Raw genomic sequence first — 10,756 nt, 5'->3', positions numbered from 1 at the left:
CAAAAACCCCCCCCCCCTTTTCTTTTTTTTTAACATTCTACTTTGATGCACTCATTGGGATGCCAAATGAAGTCAAAAAATTACATTCTTAATACCATTTCGAAGTGCTCATGGCCTAATTTTTCACTCATTAATGGCATGCGAAGTGGTCAACTATAACAAAAGTTATGACATGTTAAAGTAGGTCGTTTGAAACTAATATTTTGAGAATTTCGATAATATCCTAACTTTAAAAATTCGTTTGCAATCATGTGTTATCTGAATCCACAAATCGTCTATGCCATGTAAAAGTTTGTTTCGAAAACTACATCGTTTTTATATCAAATGGTCCAAACGAATATCGAAAATAATTAAATATGTATCAAACGTACGCCCAAAAAAAGACGTCTAACTCGTTTTTTCTTTTAAAAAATTCAATTAATTATTATTTTTACACGATAAATTTTTCAATATAATTTATATCATTTCATTCGGAAGTCTTACATGAAATATGATGTAAATTTTTTAAGATCGTTACGGATTAAATGCAATTTGAATTACTTTCGAATTATATTTGCTTTAAATTTAAATTTCATTTACTTCCTAACTAAACTTGAATTTTATTTTAATTCGTTTAATTTCTATATTCAATTTAATTTACTCAATGTTAGCTCAGTATTTGCCAACGAAATGATAAACAAAACTATATAAGTAGCAAAATTAATTTAATAATATTAATAATGATATAATTATACGACGTTTTCAAAGTGTCAAAATACATATTAATTTATTTTCATTGATAATATGCTGTTTATTAAAAAAATTATTTTTAAAATTTTGACCCCACAGTTCTAAAGGTGTGGATCCGCCCCTACCCATGACAATTTTACCAAAGTTAGCCTATAACGAACAAATGAACCCAGTCCAAACATGCATCAGGGAAGGTTAACGGGTCTCTCCAAATCATAACTTATCAAAATGCAGCTAAAAATTTCAGAAAACTGGAAAGGAGAAAAAAGGGGACTGCTAAAACTCTGTAGATTATCAATTTAGAGCGACACGTTCCCAAAAATGCTCTCGTATCAGTCAATTTCCCAATCAAAAGCAGCTGAACGTAGAGTAACGACCTTTAATTTGAGAAAATGATAACACGGTATCATAAGTTCACAAATTCATATAATTACCGAGGGCAGGGACGGATCCATATGGGATCATGTGGGTTCAAATGACCACACAAAATTTATTTTTTATTTTTTCAAAAAATAGTTATTATAACCCATTTTCAACCTACTTTAATACATGTCATATAAAGTCGAAACATTGTATTTTTAATATCATTTTGAAGCGCTCATGGCCTAATTTTTGCTTCTTAATGGCATGCGAAGTGATCAACCATATAAAAAGTTACCACATATTAAAATAAGTCGTTTCAAATTAATATTTCGAAAATTTCGATAATATGCTAATTTTTAAAATTTGTCAATGATCTTATACTATTCGAATCTACAAATTGCCTACATCATCTAAAAGCTCATTTCGAGAAATAGATCGTAGTCATATCGAATGGTTCAAACAGATATTGAAAATAGTTAAATATACATTAAACGTACGCACTAAAAGAGGCGTTTAACTCGTCTTTTCTTTTTAAAAAAATCAATTATTTCATTAACGTTTATTATTTTTGCACGATGAATTTTTCAATATAATTTATATCATTTATTAGGAAATTACATGAAAAATGACGTCAAAAATTCTAAAATCATTGTGAATTAAATGTAATTTGAATTACTTTTAAATTATTTTTTCATTAAATTTAAATTTCATTTACTTCCTAAATTCAATGTGAATTTTATTTCAATTCATTTACTTCCTACATTCAATTTAATTTACTTGCTATTAGCTCAACATCCATAAATGATATGATAAACAAAACTATACATGTAACAAAATTCATTTAACAATATTGATAATAATATAGTTATAAGACATTTTCAAGGTGTCAAATGTATATTAACTTATTTTCATTAATATTATATTATTTAAAAAAATTACACATTAATTTTTGACCCCACAAACCCAAAAAGGCTGAGTCCACCCCTGATCGTGAAGGATTAAAAATTCCGCAAAAGTCCGTAGACTACCTGAAGAAATGACCAGGCAAGGTTGAGAAGAACGGTGAACAAGACCAACGCATAGTAAGAAATCATGACATAAGACCTGCGGTGGCTCAGCTTCTTGAGATTCCGCTTAGCTTGAAACCCTAGCTACAGAACAAACAACACCGACGGCAAAACAAGAGCTGCGTCGCGCCAGAATCTGGTGCAGCCGCGCTTCCCATATTGTACCATTTGGAAATTGTGTGGATTTTACTCGGTAATGAAGGATCTGAGATGTTCTGAGTTGAAGCGATCGATAGTGTGATATTTGGGGCTGACATCAGTATAATTCAAATTAGAATGAAAATCCAATAATTTCAGAGAATCAAATGCATCGTCGATCAAATTCACAGCCAAATTCAGTTTTTAATTAGCAAACTCTATCGGTTCTTGTAGTGCGTTTATGTGTGCGAGAGAGAGGAGAGACTTGGGAGGTGCTTGGATCAGGCTCGGTTTTTGGTGATTGAGCAAATGGTCACTTTTTTTAGGAAAATCAGTGAAGTGGAAATTGGGTCAAATAGCCTATTTCATAAGAAAAATTTTACTTGTACATAATTATTGTACATAATGATATTCATAGTGTGATGTGACAATTATCCCATTATTGATGTGCAAGTGTGAGATTTGAATTAAACGTTATATTCAGTGCCACGTGTAATTATGGACACTATTATGTAAATAATTATGTACATGTAGCACTTCCCATTTCATAATACATTTTGAAATTTAGCCTTTTGATTAGAATAATTTTTTAAAATAAATATATTAAATCATAATTTATAAACTACCTAATATACCCTTATTCAATATTGATAGGAGGAATTTGGTATGAAGGTTTCATCCATTTTCCCAAGATTGATAGAATTGTAACTCGTGGAAAAAGCACCCGTATGTGAACAACCACTTCTAAGAACCAATTTCATAGTGGGCTATCCTCAATTATGATTGTTTCCTCAATTTTTCATTTTTAATATAATTTTATGCAAAAAAATTTAGAGAAATTTGTACTAGCAAGAATTATACTGATAGGGTGGGCTTGTTTAAACCTTTAAATCTATTCATATTTCTTATATGTTGTGATTAAGTTTTAAAATACTTAACAATTCAAATTTCTTCCTGTAACTGTAAATTTGGAAAAAAAAAATTATGTTATTTCTTTGTCTATTATTCATGATGTAGATTTATAAGCAAATTGGGAAAAAGATGTAGTGGAGCATTCTGAGTGTAAGTTATTGAATAGATACATATGAGCTTATAAGCAAACATGGGATAAATAGCACCATAGATGATTTTGAATTTGATTTATGTCTACTTTTTGTTGTCAATAAGACTTAATCCCATTTGAGGCTGCACAAAATTATTCATTTTCACGAAACCTAGACTTGCTCCTATGAAGAACTTACGTGATGAAATTGTGGCAACAAGTAAACTATTGTTTTTTCCCAAAAAATGAAATACCACAATTGTTTTCTTCTTATGCTCTATTTATTGTTTGAGTGATTTTTGCTTCTTGACTTAACAAAAAAAAAAAAAAGAAATCCCAGCAACATATGAATCTTTTGGATTCTAATTAATGTTAAGCTGATAATTGGAAACTAAGATGGCAATTTAATAGAAATTGCTATAAAAAAATAGATATTTAAGTATCTGCTTGCTGAAAATATTTAAATGTTATGTTAGTTGCAATGTTAGTGTAATGAAATGGATATTCTGTGATATCATTGAAGTCTTCGCATATTGGTACTATTTTGCAATTTGCATCAAATGGAACATGATAGAGTAATAAATGATCGTGATTTTTTCATTGTAACTAATATATGTTAGTGTTTTGCATATTTTTCCATGATGTAAATTGCATTTACTTAGTTGAGATTGTGATATTTGATATATTAGTTGTTGAATTTTTCAGTATGGCACCTTGAAGTTTATCTAGTTCTGAAAATGGCATCCTGCCATTTATGTAATTTTGAGGATGTCACCCGTCTTTAATCTATTTTTGAAAATAATTGTACTAAGTATCATTTAACATTACTGTAAATTCTTCATATTTGTTCGTTGATTAATTAACATGATTGTGTTGTGACTTTTATTGTAGAAATGAAACACTCATTTGAGTATGTGATTCTCACCAAAGATAGAATTAAAGGTAAACCTTAAAAAAATATGCTCCCTTAAAACACCTTGACTATATTTAAGAGATGTTAAATAATGTTTGGGGGAGAAAGGCTTTTGATCACACAATTGAATGATGAGCAAAGACAAACATCGGATACTTCGTTGGCTAGAATAGACTACATATGTTATACTTATTATTGAAAATGTTCTTGTAGGGGAGATTGCAAAATATACACTATCAAGTTTATAGAACTTTTGTTGGTCGGATTAAATGTAAAACTTATATCTGATGATATGATTGAATGTTAGATGAAGAATCTAGTTGCTGAAATTGTTACTATACATTTCAATCCATAATTTTTTTCTTTGTATATTTTTCAATTTTATGTGGTCAGAGGATATAGAATTTAAATGCTAATTTTGTCAAGATGGTAGTGCTTTGTATGATTTAGTTTCAAAACATGTGCACGGGTGCTGATTTTGTCCAGTTAGTATTGATTTTTATGATTGATTATGGAACAAGTATATGGATGTTGACTAGTGTTGCTATAAAATTTTGCCACATTTTCTATTATCTGAAACGGTCAAAGTTGAAAGGAGTTGCGGTTTTTACGATAGCTTATATATTTATGCGATGAAAAATAAATTGTATTATTAACTATACAAATTCGTCCAGTTTGAAAAATGGCAGTTAGACGTTTAAAATTATAACATGCAGCTTTAGGTCACGAGGACTCGATTCACTACAACACAAGTATTGGAACATGCTATGTTTTGTATACCCTAAAGTACAGTCATACTTGTAAAATGATAACATGTTTTGGGTAACATGGTCTAAATTTCACTTGCTATGTTTTTGTTACTCTACTCGCTAAATGAGACCCCTACATGTAAAAATGATAATATGCCATTTTTGGTCAAGGGTCTCAATTTCACTTTAAAACTAGTAACATATATTGTTAATATTCTAAAACAAAAAAAAAATTATTTCTTTTGAAGTAGCAAACTATTATTGACAGATATTTTAGATAGATTTTAGTTGCTTCCCAAGAGCATAATTGAATACGATCTAACGTAAATTATATTTTTACTCTTAAAGAGTAAATTTTTATACAATTGATTATTTTAAATAATAATATGTTATTACTCATGACGAACATGACACTACGATTCCAATATTTTGGAAGAATATTGATATTGCTTTTTAGAAAAAATGATAATAAATACGTGTTCTTGAAATAGCACATATTTTGAATAATATATCATGTGTGATTTACAATTTTATGTTTATCTCCTAAGAAAAACATATGACTTATGTCATGTTGACATTGATCATTATATGATTATATAATGTTTAATCGTATTCTTCGAAATTAAATAATCGGATTAGATCTTATATTGAATAAGAAGTTCAATTTGATTGGCATGACATGTTGGATTATCACTGGATTAATAATGATACGAAATTAAAAAATTCAAATGGATAGACAATAAAGAACTAGAAGATTATTTAATCTAATGAAATCCTATATAATGTTCGTTCTCTTTATCGAAAATTGATCATTAAACATCACTAGTTAAAACAGAAAATGAATTTCCTATATCTTTGAAAATTAATTAGGATGATATATGGGGCTCCATCATCCTCCACGTTGATCATCTAAATATTATCTGTATATAATATATTTGATACATACATTAGATTCCATCATGTCCGCAATCTGTAATTTGCAAAATTATTGCTCAAATTTTAAATTATGAGCATAATTTTCAAATTATATAATCAAGACTGTGTCTTGTTAATACTAAAGGGTATAAATCTCAACATATTAATAAGTATTAGTTGGGATATCGATAAATGGTTTAAAACTATTACTTGTTAAACGCTTCCAATTAATTTAATTGAGAACAAAGCACTACCTATTTTTGTTTAGAGAATTCTATTATGCATCATGCCAACATCATAGTTCATCTTATTATAATTGGCTTATGGTCAGAGCTTAATTTTTTCATCTAATTATTTTGAGAGTGCAGTATATGTAAAATTGAACCACCATAATGCAATGAGATGGAAAATGAAGAATGCTGAGAATAAATGCGTAATTCGAACCCTTATCTCAAATATGTGATATTTAGTAACACAATTTATTGATTATCAATTTTGATTGGACAATTTTCTCAGCATTAGGGGGAGAAATTAATATGTTGGAAATATTGTACAAATACATCTTTATCTTAATCTTCGCAAAATGTCATTCTAACCAGAAGTTCAGAAGATAATTATTTAGACACATTTACTAATCAAAGAGATAAACAATATCTCACGCACAATTTTTAAATGCTCCAATACGAATGATGTCCTAGAAGGACAATTTGATAGCATTATATTTGATATATTTATGACACGCTTGGAGCGTGATGGTATTCGACTCTAATACAAAAAAAAATATCTTCAAACGAAGATGGAGCAATTAGCAAAGATGGTCCCAATTAAGGATGCATATACTTTTGGTGAGTATTTAGACATAACAAATTATAAAACCCCATAAAAAAGTTCAGATATCCAATTTGTTAAAACTTGAGATATTTTAATAAGTTATGTCATTATGGGAAAAGAAATAGAATTGAAAAAAATGTTGTCGACAACAATTTTACACATGATGTACTATATCATATAGTGAGGAATCAAAATAAATGTGTTGAAATATATTGATTGAAGTAATGATCGATTAAATGAAAAGAACGCAATCCTAAATTGAATTTACTAGAGAAACTTGAAGTTTCTAGATCTTAATCTGAATATCTAAATGTGTATATTTATACGAAATAAAAATGGAAAAAGTAAAAGTCGTAATATGAAATGTATGAATCTTTACATAATAAATTTCGCGAAAACTTATATAAATAGATAAGTTATCTTGTGGTGTCATCACATGTCCCTACCTTGTTAGAGTAACAATGCATAAAATTTGATATGCATATAATAAATATGATTTAGTTAACTTATCTTACATATAAATTTAATACTATTCTTGAAGGAATTAATATGCTTGAAGCATAATTTAAGTGATTTATCATGAGAAGTAAACACGCATTGTACTCTTTTTTCTTAACCAAGCTTTTATCTTATTGGATTTTCCTGACAAGATTTTTAACTAGGCAACTTTTATAACATATTCAAAAGAATAGTATACTTTTTTTCCTTCATTAGGACTTTTCCCTAATAAGGTTTTAATGAGTTATTCTTTGTGCAATAATGTCCTTAACCCACAAGGCATTTATACTCAAAAAGTATACTCTTATATGTATGAGACTCTCGATGAGATCAACAAGAGCTATTTTTCAAATCATCAAATTATTACAGTCATTAAAGGTTGATACATATCTTGTATGAAGACGGTGTTATCTTAAGACCATGCAAGACAACAACAGACATATTTTACCAGAAATTGTAATATTGAAGACATTGACGTACGAGATATGAATAGCTTGATACAAGAGTTGAAATAAGAGGGAGTAGCTGTACCCTTTTTTTCCTTTTATCAAATTTTGTCCCACTGAATTTTCTTGACAAGGTTTTAATGAGGCAACATTTTATCACTCCAAATTATTTGTATTTTTTTTCTTTTGTTGACATTTTTGCCAAACAAGGTTTCAAAAGATAGTTATTATAGAAATAATCATCAAAGGAAGAGTGTTGTAAAATAATGAGATAATATTGATGATTACTTAATATTATCATGATATATAGATAAGTCCTATCTTGTGTAGAAGATTTATTTCATTCCAGTTGTAACTTTTATTTGGATCATATAAATATAAGGCATTGATTCTTAATAATACACACAAATCTATTGATCTCTATATTTTTTTCTCTTTTTCTCTCTTTTCATAACAATATAATGTAATATAAAATGTGTGATTTGTTACTTTTAGATATTTTGGTCTATTTAACTAGCAAATTGACAATTTTTTAGGCCAAAATTGTTCTTTGAATAATGCTATTAAGCATCAATGTATGTGATAATTACATGACATTAAGGCCTTGCTTGTCTACCATTTTTCAAAATTCTTTTTTTTTTAAACTTATTTTCGAATGTCATTATTCTAAGTCTCTTTTTTTCAAAATAGAACCGATCGGTTCGGTCAGGTTCCCCTATCAAATGGGTCTTGTTCGATTCTCGATATTGTCTTGAGAATTAATAGTGAATTTGGTTATCTAGAATTTTTCTTTTTTCTTGCATTAAGATGCATTAAATTTTTGAACACTAAATCCAAAAATTATCTCACGTTAAAATTTTATTTTCCATACGTTTCTTCTTGTTTTTTTAATGAATAATCAAAATTTAAATTTAAATAAACAAATTCATAGTTTTAATGCAACCCAATAGGAAAAAAATATTTTTTGCTCAATATTGTACAAGAATTCAAATTCTCTTGTTGTTTTCAAAGTTATTGGCCATTAAGAATCAAAATCCTATAGGATTGCTAAAACCCTAAGTGAGAAACAAAGGGAGGTCCTTCCAATATCTTATATTATTTGTAGTTCATATAGCGGTCCATAAACTCCGTTCTTATTTTGATTATGATAGGTGAAAATAAAATAATAAAAGGTAAAAGACTGGATAAGGTTTACTCCTCTAATTTTCGTTTTTGAGTAGTGGCAAATGCTTGTGAAATTCTTGGTTTCCGTCAAACTATCTGCCGAAAAAGATCATATCCGAAACTCTACCAATTTGTTTCAGTTGAAAGTCGATTAAACAATAGCGCTGTCAAATGGATCAAGCCAAGGTTTTTTTTTCCCCCATAAAATGGTTATGTTTCAATCCCATTTTTGAATTATTTATTGAGCTTGACAAGACCCGCTTCTAAGAAAACGTGGGTGGCATGATGTCACTGTGAACTAGTCCATTTTTGACACTGCTTCACAACTATTTATAACAATTTTTATAGCACGAGTCCCTTTCTTTAGGTATCTAGCCTGCCATGACAGACACTAGGATGTGTCGGGCCTACATTCTTATACGAGAACAATACATAACACCTACATATAAAAAATACATTTCAAAATTGACAAATCTGTCAAATTATTTCAAAGTTCCAGATATTAATTTTAATTAATAATATATTTAATATACAACTAATTAGAATTCATTATCCCTACCACTTCCATCAAATTTATAATATATCAATTAATTATCTAATTAATAATATATACAGTATACAATTAATTATCCCCACCCACACGTACCAAATTAATAATATATCAATTAATAATATCCCAACCCCCAATACCCACCAACTCACCCTACGAACCCCACCTTTTCCACCCTATAAAAAAATTTCAAAAATTGAAAGCTTTTTTCGATATTACACCCCATCCTAGAACCACACCCTACCCCATCCCATTTCCCCCCACCCTGCCCCTAATCTACCCCACCCTAACTTATAAAAAATTCCAAAATTAAAAATCTTTTATAAGACTACACCCCACACCAAAATCACCTCCACTCATCCCCACCTCACGAACCTTGTTGACCCAAAAAAATGTTGCCAACAAATGTCGGACCCACCCGCGCACACGTAAGCGAGAGTCCAACATGCAAAGACACGTAGAAGGTCTAAAACGGACGGATTAAGGGCGTGGGAGTAACCCAACGGCGCAGGGTGAGAACGTTCAGAATTTGATGAGATGTTCATAGACCGATTGTATAATAATTACCAATCGATATTTGTAAATGTGTATGTAACAATGTGTAAACTCATATTATATTGTAAGATAATAAGAGGGAGTTGAGTAAAGTGTTGTTCCTTGTATTAATTTTTTGCCTTTTTTTGTGAAAGATACATGGGGAGTATTTATAGTATTACTACTTAGATCGTGGCCCTTGGTTGGGAGTACACGTGGTCTCATCTCGTAAGTTTACATGTCCAAATTAAAGGTGTCACATTTGACTTCCTAACATGCTACATATTAATTAATTGGCGGCTCTGCCACTTCGTTGACAAGACAAGGCACTTGTACTCGATGATGGGTATTCCATCAATCACTTAGGAAGGATCCTTGTGTAAGACCGAATCTCTGGGGAGGAGTGCTACTAAGAGCCTTTGTAACGCCCCGACCCTAGTGGACCGGAACTCTACTTACTTTACTAAACTTAACCGGTGGTTTAGTAACAAGTGTATATGTTTTAGTGGAAGCTTACATCTTCGGATAATAATTTAAATAACAATATTTCAAATACTTTAAACAAAAACACTGAATCATTTTTTAAAACAACAAAATGTAATTTATTTGAAGAAAACATAACTTGTTCTCGCATTCTGCGTTATTCAAAACTTTAAAGAAATAACATTGGAAAACATTTCATAAAAATAAATCCAAATCACTTATTCACTGGATTTCCATGGGCTCATTGCATCACTCTCCATCTTCTCCTCCATTCATGCCCGAGGTAGAATTCCTTCAATCTGTAGAGATGGGATTAAACCCGTGAGTTGAAAAA

General features: G+C 29.7%; 1 pseudogene; it reads left to right on the top strand.

Annotated features, from left to right (window-relative positions):
* Positions 1-10,756, top strand: part of LOC111366590 — a 15,496-nt pseudogene that overhangs the window by 3,131 nt on the left and 1,609 nt on the right.

Source organism: Olea europaea, chromosome 18 (assembly GCF_002742605.1).
Source record: "Olea europaea var. sylvestris chromosome 18, O_europaea_v1, whole genome shotgun sequence".
NCBI lineage: Eukaryota > Viridiplantae > Streptophyta > Magnoliopsida > Lamiales > Oleaceae > Olea > Olea europaea.
The sequence above is the reverse complement of the archived record's forward strand: the minus strand, read 5'-3'. Positions and strand labels throughout refer to the sequence as shown.